This window comes from Leucoraja erinacea, chromosome 30, assembly GCF_028641065.1.
Source record: "Leucoraja erinacea ecotype New England chromosome 30, Leri_hhj_1, whole genome shotgun sequence".
NCBI classification, from domain to species: Eukaryota; Metazoa; Chordata; class Chondrichthyes; order Rajiformes; family Rajidae; genus Leucoraja; species Leucoraja erinaceus.
In genome coordinates this window covers 21,736,543-21,747,829 of record NC_073406.1, presented here as the reverse complement: position 1 = coordinate 21,747,829, position 11,287 = coordinate 21,736,543, and the positions used below count along the sequence as shown (strand labels likewise).

Sequence of the window (11,287 nt, the reverse complement as noted above, 5' to 3'; positions counted from 1 at the left end):
AAAACACAACAACATCACCCTGCAGCCTCAATCTACTCTCCCTGTCAACAACTTCACCATCCTCTGTGCCATCTGCGAATGTGATGATCATGCCTACGAAGTCCACGTCCAAATCATTCACATGTTTTACTAACAGCAAGGGTCCTGACAACAATGCCTCTAGATCACCACTAATCATGGGCATCCAGTCACAAAAAAAACAGCTCTCTCTATTACATCTATTACAACATCCCTTGTCAATTCTTCCCTTCCCTCCCGCACCACCCCCTCCCCGGGCACTTTCTGTTGCAACCGCAAGAAATGCAACACCTGTCCTTCACCTCCCCCCTCGACTCCATTCAAGGACCCAAGCAGTCGTTCCAGGTGCGACAAAGGTTCACCTGCATCTCCTCCAACCTCATCTACTGCATCCGCTGCTCTAGGTGTCAGCTGATTTACATCGGGGAGATTAAGCGTAGGTTGGGCGATCGTTTCGCCGAACACCTCCGCTCAGTCCGCAATAACCAACCTGACCTCCCGGTGGCTCAGCACTTCAACTCCCCCTCCTATTCCCAATCCGACCTCTCTGTCCTGGGTCTCCTCCATTGCCAGAGTGAGCAACAGCGGAAATTGGAGGAACAGCACCTCATATTCCACCTGGGGACCTTGCGTTCGGATGGCATTAACATTGAATTCTCCCAATTTTGCTAGCCCTTGCTGTCTCCTCCCCTTCCTTAACCCTCTAGCTGTCTCCTCCCACCCATCCATCCGCCCGCCCTCGGGCTCCTCCTCCTCCCCTTTTCCTTCCTTCTTCCCCCCCCACCCCCCTTCAGTCTGAAGAAGGGTTTTGGCCCAAAACGTCGCCTATTTCCTTCGCTCCATAGATGCTGCTGCACCCGCTGAGTTTCTCCAGCAATTTTGTGTACCTTCGATCTTCCAGCATCTGCAGTTCCTTCTTGAACAGCTCTCTATTATTGTCCTCCGATTCCAATTTTGGATCCAATTTACTGGATCTATAGTTCCCTGGATCTATAGACCCTAAGCTTGTGGGACCTTGTCAAAACTTCATGTAAACCAATTCTACTGCAATGCCCTTATCAATATACTTTGTTACCTATTCAGAAAATTCAATCAGATAGGACAGACAGGATTTGACCTTGAGAAGTCATGCTGGTTAACTCTAAGTAGTCTTTGGCCTTCCAAGTTATCAATAATGCTGTCCACAAAATGTTGTGTTATAAGTTGTACATTTCTGATGTACTGATTTTTTTGTCCTCAAATGAGATACTGCTTCAAAGTAACAGAAAATATTGCATAATTATAGCACCAAAGCAACATATGAAGGAAATATTCCCTTTTTATTTATTGGTGATGTTAAAAGCTAAAGCTTGTGATCTGTCATAATATTATTGTACAATGTTGCCCTCTAGTGTATGTTGTTAAAATACTGTAAAGATCTAATAAATGGCGATTTAGAGATTGATTGTATTCTGTAAAAACTCCCACGCATGACTTTTCTGCTATTGAGACTCTGCTCAACTGTACCATTCTTTGACAAAGCCTTCTGGCATGGGACCATTCCCTCAGTGAAGGCAACAGATTCATCCCGTTGGTGAATTATGGCCTAAGTGGATGTTATACTGCTTTTGCAACTGTGACAATAGCTTGCAATGTGATGCTTAGGGAACTAATTTCACTTCCAATAAAAACCTTCAGGACAATTTTGCATTTGAAATGACAATATTAATTTGTTACTGTAAGTATGCAGTTAGTGAAAGGAGAACATGGCATCTATCCTACTTGCTGCCCTGCTTGCTGCCTGCTATTACAAAGAGAGACTGACTAAGCTGGGATGTAGAAACAAGGAACTGCAGATGCTGGTTAGCACACAAAAGGACAGAAAGTGCTGGAGTAACTCAACAGGTCGGGAGACATCTCTGGAGAACATGGATAGATGATGTTTCGGGTCAAAACCTCGACCCAAAAAGTGACGCATCCATGTTCTCCAGAGATGCTGCCTGACCACTGAGTTACTCAAGCACTTTGTGCCATTTTCTGACTAGACTGGGGTTGGTCTCTTTGAAACAAAGGAGACCAAGCGGACATTTGATTCACCCCTGCTCTGAGGCAAGTATGAGCTGATAACAACTGGTCGAATTTGTTAATTGGTGGAAAGACTGGAGTGCAGAAATAAATCCAAGCTATGTTTAGAAATTGCTGTCTGTAACAGGGCTGGGGGTAGAAAGCATGACATTTAACAGTTAATGCTGTGGCTCACAGCTGCAGCAACCTGAGGTAGGACCTTCAGGTGTTATCTAGGTGAAGTTCCCACATTCTCCCTTTGGCTCCATGGGATTTATTGGGGTCCTCAATTTCCTCCAACATTACAAAGGCAGACATATAGATGGATTAATTGGCTGCCATAAATTGCTCTTTAATGGAAAAATAATCAAAAGGTTAATTGATGGACATGTAAGAGAGAATAAGAGAGCATGGCTACAAGGAAATCAAGGTTGAATTCTATTGAGAGCTGGCACAGACCTGATGGGCCAAATGCTTCCTCTTTATTGTGATGAATTAATAAATTAGAAGCTACCTGGATGAGCACATGAAGAGCTAGAACCTGCAAGGCCACAGGCCAAAAGCTAAGAAGTGAGAGTGACCTGATTAGTTCAATTTATTCTGCACATGCACAAACTTGTTGGGACAAATGGTCTCCAGCGCTGTACATTTATACAACATCTGGCATTTAAACCACACCATCTAACCAAGGAGTCTAATGTGCTCCACAGAAGGATTATCGAACACAGAGCCACAGGTAGATATTAGAGAAGAGAACCAAAGGCTATACGAAGGGACTGAATGCAACCCATAGGCATGTAAACAAAGCAATGTCTTTTCCGTCCCCATTGCATGCGAAAGGAAATGCAATAATAAAATTATCAAAACTGCAGCTAATATAGGAGCTAATTCTCACACGGATTATCAGATAAGTCTTGTGGTCCGAGAGCCACTCATTATCTTCATGGTGAGTCATTTTCAGAAGCTTAGAGACAAGGCTGGGTTAGGATTATAATCACCATTTTAAAGGGCATGCAACGGGGGAGGTTCCCGGCAACAATAACTGGCTTGGAGCCAGGAAAATCTTTCATCATCTGAATGGGCGGCGCAGTTGTGTAGCTGTTGAGTTGCTGGTGTACAGCGCCAGAGACCCAGGTTCGATCCTGACCACGGGTGCTGTCTGCGCGGAGTCTGAAGAAGGGTCTCGACCCGAAACGTCACCCATTCCTTCTCTACAGAGATGCTGCCTGTCCCGCTGAGTTACTCCAGCATTTTGTGTCTACCTTTGTACATTCTTCCTGTGACTTTCTCCAAGATCTTTGCTTTCCTCCCACACTCCAAAGATGTCCAGGTTTGTAGGTTAATTGGCTTGGTATAAACGTAAACATGTCCTTCATGTGTGTAGGGTAGTGTAGGATAGTGGTCAGTGCGGACTCGATGGGCCGAACTGCCTGTTTCCACGCTGTATCTCTGAAACTAAATAAAACTGAATGTTCTCCATCTTCTGAAAGTCTTTTTTTTCCAAAAGTTATATTTTCTCTTCATTCATTGTGTTACAATCAGAAGTTATAATTGTACCATTTTATTTTTTATTTTTTAGGTTTCTCCGTCAATGTGCCCTCCAGGTAAAATAACCATTCTTTCCTACAACTGTCAGTCGATTTTGTGTGCTTTATCTATCTTTACAGGTGGTTGGTGAAAGATAAGCTGTGATACATTGTCAGTATCTGAGATTGTGAAAAGAAGGTCAAATAGAAGACTGCGACTATTTATTCGGCCACATTGTCAGGAAGCCAATGATGAAGAGATTGTGAATTAATTATTTCAAGAGACTTAGCTCATTGGTGGAACCCTTATTTCAGAAGGTTGTGGGTTGAAGCATGCGCTGGAACGTTGAACATATGATTTATGTCCCTGTCCCACTCAAGAAAGCTGAACAGAAACCTCTGGAGACTTTGCGCCCCACCCAAGGTTTCGTTGCGGTTCCCGGAGGTTTTTGTCAGTTTCCCTACCTGCTTCCACTACCTGCAACCTCCGGCAAACACCTGCAACCTCCGAGAACTGCATGGAAACCTTGGGTGGGGCGCAAAGTCTCTAAAGGTTTCCGTTCAGGTTTCCTAAGTGGGACAGGGGCTTTAGATCACTGATTCAATCCTGTTGATGTACTAGGATAGAATTAGGAAAGAACTAGGAAAGTTTAGAAAGAAAACTAGGAAGAAGGGTTTCGACCCGAAACGTCACCCATTCCTTCTCCCCAGAAATGCTGCCTGTCCCGCTAAGTTACTCCAGCATTTTGTGTATCTTCTGTTGATGAGATATCAAACTGTATCATGTGGATTCAAAGCTATGGACAGGAATCTATATTGAACAGCTATGTAATGAATAGGTAAATTAATGGTCTTTTAAGAAGGAACTGCAGATGCTAGAAAATCGAAGGTAGACAAAAGTGCTGGAGAAACTCAACGGGTGCAGCAGCATCTATGGACCGAAGGGAAAAAAAATGATGTCAATAATTTTGCATGTTTTTAGGTGACTGTTACAGGGTTGGAGGGTGAGGAAGGCTGTGACCTACTTGTGTAATCTCTCAGTAGATTTAAAATATCCTGTGAGATTAGAAACATAGAAACATAGGTGCAGGATTAGGCCATTCGAGCCAGCACCACCTTTCAATATGATCATGGCGGATCATCTAAAATCAGTACCCCGTCCCGACTGTTTTCCCCATATCCCTTGATTTCTTTAGCCCTAAGAGCTAAATCTAACTGTTATGCAGTCAACTGTTAGGTGACGACAAGCCCTGGCCAATATTTATCCTCCCACCATCTCACATAAAAACTGGTTAAATTACTATTTATCACATTGTTATTTTCTGGGTTTTTCCTCAGCACCAATGGTAACCCTTTTGTTACAGAAGAAACAGACTTTCTAAATACACAATTTGTAAGGAAGACTTTTAAGATGCTTTCTGTATAAATATTGATGCCTTTTTAAACTATCCACAATGAACATTGAATTAGATCTTTACTCAGAAGCCCATTACAAGTCCGGTTTGCTCATACCTGTACTATGTTCAAAATGATACATTTTATTAGTTTGTATTCCCATACCTTAGTCACACAGTTTGATTCAACTCAATTTTACAGATTAAATGTTAAAAAATTGTTTTAAAGGGGCACGTAGGCACATGATTACATTACTGGACCAGTAATTCAGAATAGGCATGCCAACCAAGATATCCCATCTAAGCTAGTCTCATTTGCTCGCAACTGGCCTATATAGGTTTAGTAGGTAGGACAGGGATAGAGATCTGATAGGATAAACTATGTTTACTTTAATACAAGAAGCCTCAAGGTAAGGCAGATGGATTGACATAGGGGGTTACGATATTGTAGTTACCGGTATTTCAGAACATGGTTGAGGGACGGGCAAGAGAGGCAGCTCAGTGATCCAGGTATCAACTCTTCCGGTGTAGTAGGGTCTCAACCCGAAAAGCCACCCATTCCTTCTATTCAGAGATGCTGCCTGTCCCGCTGACTTACTCCAGCATTTTGTGTCTATCTTTGGTGTAAACCAATATCTGCAGTTCCTTCCTGCACATTTTGTATGAAAATCTCCTCAAGGTATGTCTACTTTGAAGAAGTTCTCCTCCTCTCTCCGATGAGGGTTCTGTAACATTCTCTCTCACTGCTCCCCCTCTGTGATTCCTCCTGCTCACAGCTTACCCATCCTTATCTCTATGTTTCCCTCTCCCCTGACTCAGTCTGAAGAAGGGTCTCAACCCGAAACATCTCCTATTCCTTCTATCCAGAGATGCGACCTGAGTTCCTCCAACATTTTGTGTCTATCTTCCGGTGTGACCGAAGTGGAGGCAATATCTAAGAGGAGGGGAAGTTGTACTATTGATTAGGAAGAGCATCATGACAATATTTTGGAGATGATATATTGGGGGTGTGTTTGGTGAGCCTTCTAATTTACTTTAGAGATACAGCGCGAAAACAGGCTCTTTATCCCAGAGTCTGCACCGACTGGCGATCATCCCATACACTATCACTATCCGACACACGAGGAACAATTTTCAATTTTACCAAAGACACAAACCTGTACGTACCTGAGGCAGGTTGTCTAGCGGGATATTGATCAACTGAGAACATGAGCCGGAAAACGCAGAGGGAATTTAACTTGGGAAAGAATGAACTGGTGCATTTTGGGAAGTTAAGCTGGGGTGTGACATATATGGCGGATAGCAGGGCCTTTGGGAGTGTTGTTAAATGGAGAGACATTAGGGTACAAGAGCATAGTTCCTTGAAAGTGCAGCACAGATAGACTGGGTAGTGAGGAAGGCATATAAAATGCTTGCCTTGTTCAGCCAGTATGAAGTAGCAGCAGCTGCACTGCCGTACCAGTGCACCATATTAACTTGTCTCAATCGTTTCATAGGACCTCACTGCGTATAAACTACTGCAGTGATTGATGTGGGGTATGTCAAGACATTTCACTGTCCATAAGAAATATGAAATACTTACCATTTTATATATTTTAATTTCTATTGAAAGGTTCATTTCAAAACAGAACAATTTGTTCCCCTTGCAAGGACGGAACTTACACAGAGGTGAAGAATTCTCTGCAGAAGTGTCGCAAGTGTTATGGGCCCTGCATGGGTAAAGTCTTCAAATACCTTCTTTAATTCTCCAGTAAACGTTAACAATTCCACCAGCACATTATCCTCTTGAAGACTGCGTGCACTTTGAACACCAACCTGTGTTCAAAGGCACAGGCGGTCTTCCCGCAAAGGGAATATATAAATGCTTGAGGCAAAGTCCACAATTTCTATTAAAATTGAATTAGATTGAATCTGAGCCAGAGCTTTCAGGTTTAAAGTTTGGAAATACTTCTACAGGCAGAGAAGGAAATTTGGCCTGAGCATCTGTACCAGAATTTTGATAAGTAAAGTTTCCCATGACAGCATTATCAATGATTCTCTCTGTACTGAGCAAATGATTACGAATAGACACTTGAGCAAGGCTATTTTACTTTGATCTTGGTGCCAACCTAATCTAGCAACCAGCTGAAAAGGCCTTCCGATACCTGAAAAACAACAAGGCCTCTGGTGCAGACAATATCCCTAAAATCTCTAAAACATGTCAGAGAAGTTCTTCTGGCCTGTATTATTGACTGTATCTCCCTCAGAGAAGAGTGTACCATAGGATTCTTGAGATGCTGGATTCATGATCATCTTCAAGTGTTAAAGATAAATTCTCTGGAGCAGCCTGAGAAGCCAAGTGTTTTACTCTTACTACAAATTTGACTGAACGATGAGGAGAAGTCACAGGAAAAGTATTTTTAAATTCATTTTCAGGGTCAGGGGATCGTTGACCATACCAGAAGCTATTCCCCATCCCTAATAGGTTGTAGTGAGCCAGCTTCTTGAACCACTATAGTCATTCAAGTAAAGATTGGGTGGCACGGTGGCACAGCAGTAGAGTTGATTCCCTACAGCACCAGAGACCCAGGTTCGATCCTGACTACGGGTGCTGTATATATAGAGTTTGTATGTTCTCCTGTGACCTGTGTTGGTTTTCCCTGGGAGCTTCAGTTTCCTCCCACTCTCCAAAGACATACAGGTTTTGTAGGCCGATTGTCTTGATATAATTGTAATGTGTGTAGGATAGTGTAAAAGGCCTGTCCCACTATACAAGTTTACCCAACAGCTTTCCCGAGTTTAAAAAAAAATCGAACTCGTGGTAAGTACGTAGAATGTACGTAACGGGTACGTCGGAGCTCGGGACATCTCTTAGTGGCTCGTAACGCTAACGGCAGGTACGTGGGAAACGCGGTAAGTTCGTGAAGTTTTTTCAACATGTTGAAAAATGTCCACGAGAGCCCAGAGTACCTACGAGTGGCTATAACCGTAATTCTCCGAGTTCGAATCAGAGGAAACTCGGGAGAACTCTTGAATTACCTCGTACAGTGGGGCAGGCCCTTTAGTGTATGGGGATCACTGGTCGGCACAGATTCGGTGGGCCGAAGGGCCTGTTTCTGTGCTGTATCTCTAAGGCTAAACAAAAAAACTATGTACCCACAGTGCTCTTTGGAGGAGGCAGTTCCAGGAGATCAACGCAGCAACAATGAAATGTTAATTATAAATTTCTAAGGCGGGATGTTGTGGGACTTGAAGATGAACTGGCTGCTGGTGATGTTCCACACCCCTTTTACATCTACTCTTCTTGGTGGTTGTTGTTGCAGGTGGCAGTGTCGAATCAGTTCCATGCAGCACAACATCAAATCGAAAATGTGAATGCCCTCTCCATTATTACTGTGCTACAGAGGATGCAACAAAATGTGAATACTGTAAAAGGTGCGATGCCACAAAGGGACCCCACAAAGGTACGGACTTCACCAAACTTAATTCTTTCTTTAAAAGAATACATTTCTTTTCATTCACATAATTAATACACTAAGAATGACAAACCATTTACATTGTGATCAACACTTGCTGATGATGTTGATGACAATGTAAATGCTTTGTCATTCTTACTGTACTATTTACCTGCCGCGTGGTTTATCGAAACACAAATAACTTTCTTCTGATGATAGAATTATTTTCTGTACATTCCATAGACTGTAATTTACAATAGTGACACAGCTTTGAGCATTATCTAAATGCAGGCAGCTTAAGATTCTTGGGTGACATTATTATGTAATGACATTGGGTTGTCATTATTGTACTGAGAGAGTACAGAGGAGATTTACTAGAATGCCACGTGGGTTTCATCGACTAAGTTACAGAATAGGTAATAAGTTAGGTTTTATTCTCTGGAGCGCAGAAGGTTGACTTGATAGAGGTCTTTTTTGATGAGAGGGATAGACAGAGTTCCATTTTCCCTTTGAGAATAGGGAAGATTCAAACAAGAGGACATGACTTCAGAATTAAGGGACAGAAGTTTAGGGGTAATATGAGGGGGAACATCTTTACTCAGAGAGTGGTAGCGGTGTGGAATGAGCTTCCAGTGGAAGTGGTGGAGGCAGGTTCATTGGTATCATTTAAAAATAAATTGGATAGGCATATGGATGAGAAGGGAATGGAGGGTTATGGTATGAGTGCAGGCAGGTGGGACTAAGGGAAAAAAAGTTGTTCGAGCACGGACTTTTTTGGGCCATTGGCAAACTGACAGCAATTGTTATATGGTTATATGGTTATTACATATCTTTCAGCACAGGATTTAGCCTGCAGCTACAAAGAGAATGATTGATTAACCAGTGCAGTGGTTTCGAGCACGATTATTTTTGTCATTACTGACAGTTTAAAAGTTTGTTTCTTGTTCAAAGTATCCACTCTGGTGGGGATTTTTGTTTAACTCATCGCAAGTTAGTATATTCACTGAAAGGAAATACAGTTGGTAAAGGATGTAAACTGGGTGTAGTCTCTTGTGAAGGGAGGGGAGAGTTATGGGCCTGTCCCACTTAGGTGATTTTTCAGGCGACTGGAACGGCGACGGTCAGAGTGGAACACACACACACATCGCTTCCTTCACCAGCCCTTTATGCAGGCGGGGGACAGGGCAAGCGGGGGGAATGCTGTCTGAGTAAAATTCACACGGTGCAAAGCCAATGTGATACAGATACACACCGTGATGAACAGCAAGGCTGGCGCTGTAATTAAGACGGTGAAAGCACAGTGTTCGGGAAGGGTCACGTGTCCTTTAAAAGAGGGGAGGGAGAGGGGGGGAGAAGGGGGGGAAGGAGGGGAAGGAGTGGAGCCAACTTTTAAGAAGCCAGAGATACACGGCTGTGAAGCTCGGCGGACATTAACATTACCGGTCGGTTATCCTTGGTTTTTCCCAATGAGCCAATGAAATTCACCGGTCAGCACCGGCTACAACCTACAAGAACCTTTGACCTCTTGGCAACCCACTAGGACCTCCTGGCGACTCACCTACAGCACGAGAATTCTCACTACTCTACATGGCGGCTTCATTCTGGTCGCCGCTAATTTTTCAACATGGACTAATCCCCAGAATGCGGGAACTCCTCACGACCATGAAGCCGACTCCCCGGCAACCACCCGCGAACATGTGGCGACTGCATAGTCTCCTTAAGATATTTTCTGGTGGCAAAGCAGAAGCTCTTATTCTGCACTTGACATACAGTTTAACTAAGGTGGAGTCAGAAGAGAGGAGAACTGCCTGTTTTATAAAATTGATATTAAATTATATTTTTAAGGTAATGAGGATCACTACGGACAGGCATGTTCCTGTGCTTCAGGAACATTTCTGAATACCACGAACAGCCAGAAATGCCAGCCTCACACTAAGTAAGTCCTTCTTTTAGAATCAGGGTATTAAGGCACATGCCCAGATTTTTCCAATAAGAATGATATGTGCTCACATTGCTCTGTGGAATAACCTGCAAATTAAAGATTTTTGCATGGGTTTAACTCTACTGTCTTAGAGCTTTCCTCATGCAATGAGGGTAAATTAGTTAATGGATATGAAGTCTGTTCTCTCTCCCTATCGCAGTCTCTTGCTATGTGTTCCTTGCATTTAGCGTTTTCATTTCAGATTTCCAGAACCTATTGTATTTTGATTTTGCATCACTGAGCTTGCAGCAGCTGGGAATAATACATTGATTAATATTATTTTTGCAGCTGCGCAGCTTTGAATATGACCATTCGTGTTAAAGGCAACAGCACTGCTGACAACCAGTGTCATTCAGCGATTAATTCTTCACAGATAAATAAAAGTAGGTATTGCATTCAGTTTTTCACAAACCTAAACTACTGTATATCTGAATTTCTATTCTGTGTACATTGGGTGGTGATGTTATTGGTACAGGGGTATGTGATTATTATTATCATATGTACTGAGATATAGTGAAAAACTTTGCTTTGCTTGCTATCAGGTAAATCTCAGCATACATGAAAGCAACCAAAATGTCATCCATTCCTTCTCTCCAGAGATGCTGCCTGACCCGCTGAGTTACTCCAGCATTTTGTGTCCACTTTTGATTTAAACCTGCATCTGCAGTTCCTTCTTACACACAGTGCAGAATGTAGTGTTACAACTACAGAAAAAGTGTAGATAAAAGAAGTGCAAGGGCTGCTGCAAGGTAGATTGCGAGATTGAGAATACATCCTCAGTTTGTGAGAGGTCCACACACTAGTCCTGATACAACAGGGTAAAAGCTGTTTGAATCTGTCTGATGAGACGTACTTATTATCCAAAATAATTATTTCTACCAACACAAATGT

The 11,287-nt window shown here is 42.8% G+C and overlaps 1 long non-coding RNA gene across 1 annotated transcript; it reads left to right on the top strand.

The window, feature by feature from the left end:
• The first annotated feature begins 5,073 nt into the window (after positions 1–5,073).
• On the top strand, positions 5,074–10,777 carry LOC129711742 (uncharacterized). The gene is made up of 3 exons (XR_008725915.1): positions 5,074–8,424; positions 10,261–10,351; positions 10,685–10,777. It is a non-coding gene; the product is annotated as an uncharacterized LOC129711742 (long non-coding RNA).
• Positions 10,778–11,287: the final 510 nt, after the last annotated feature.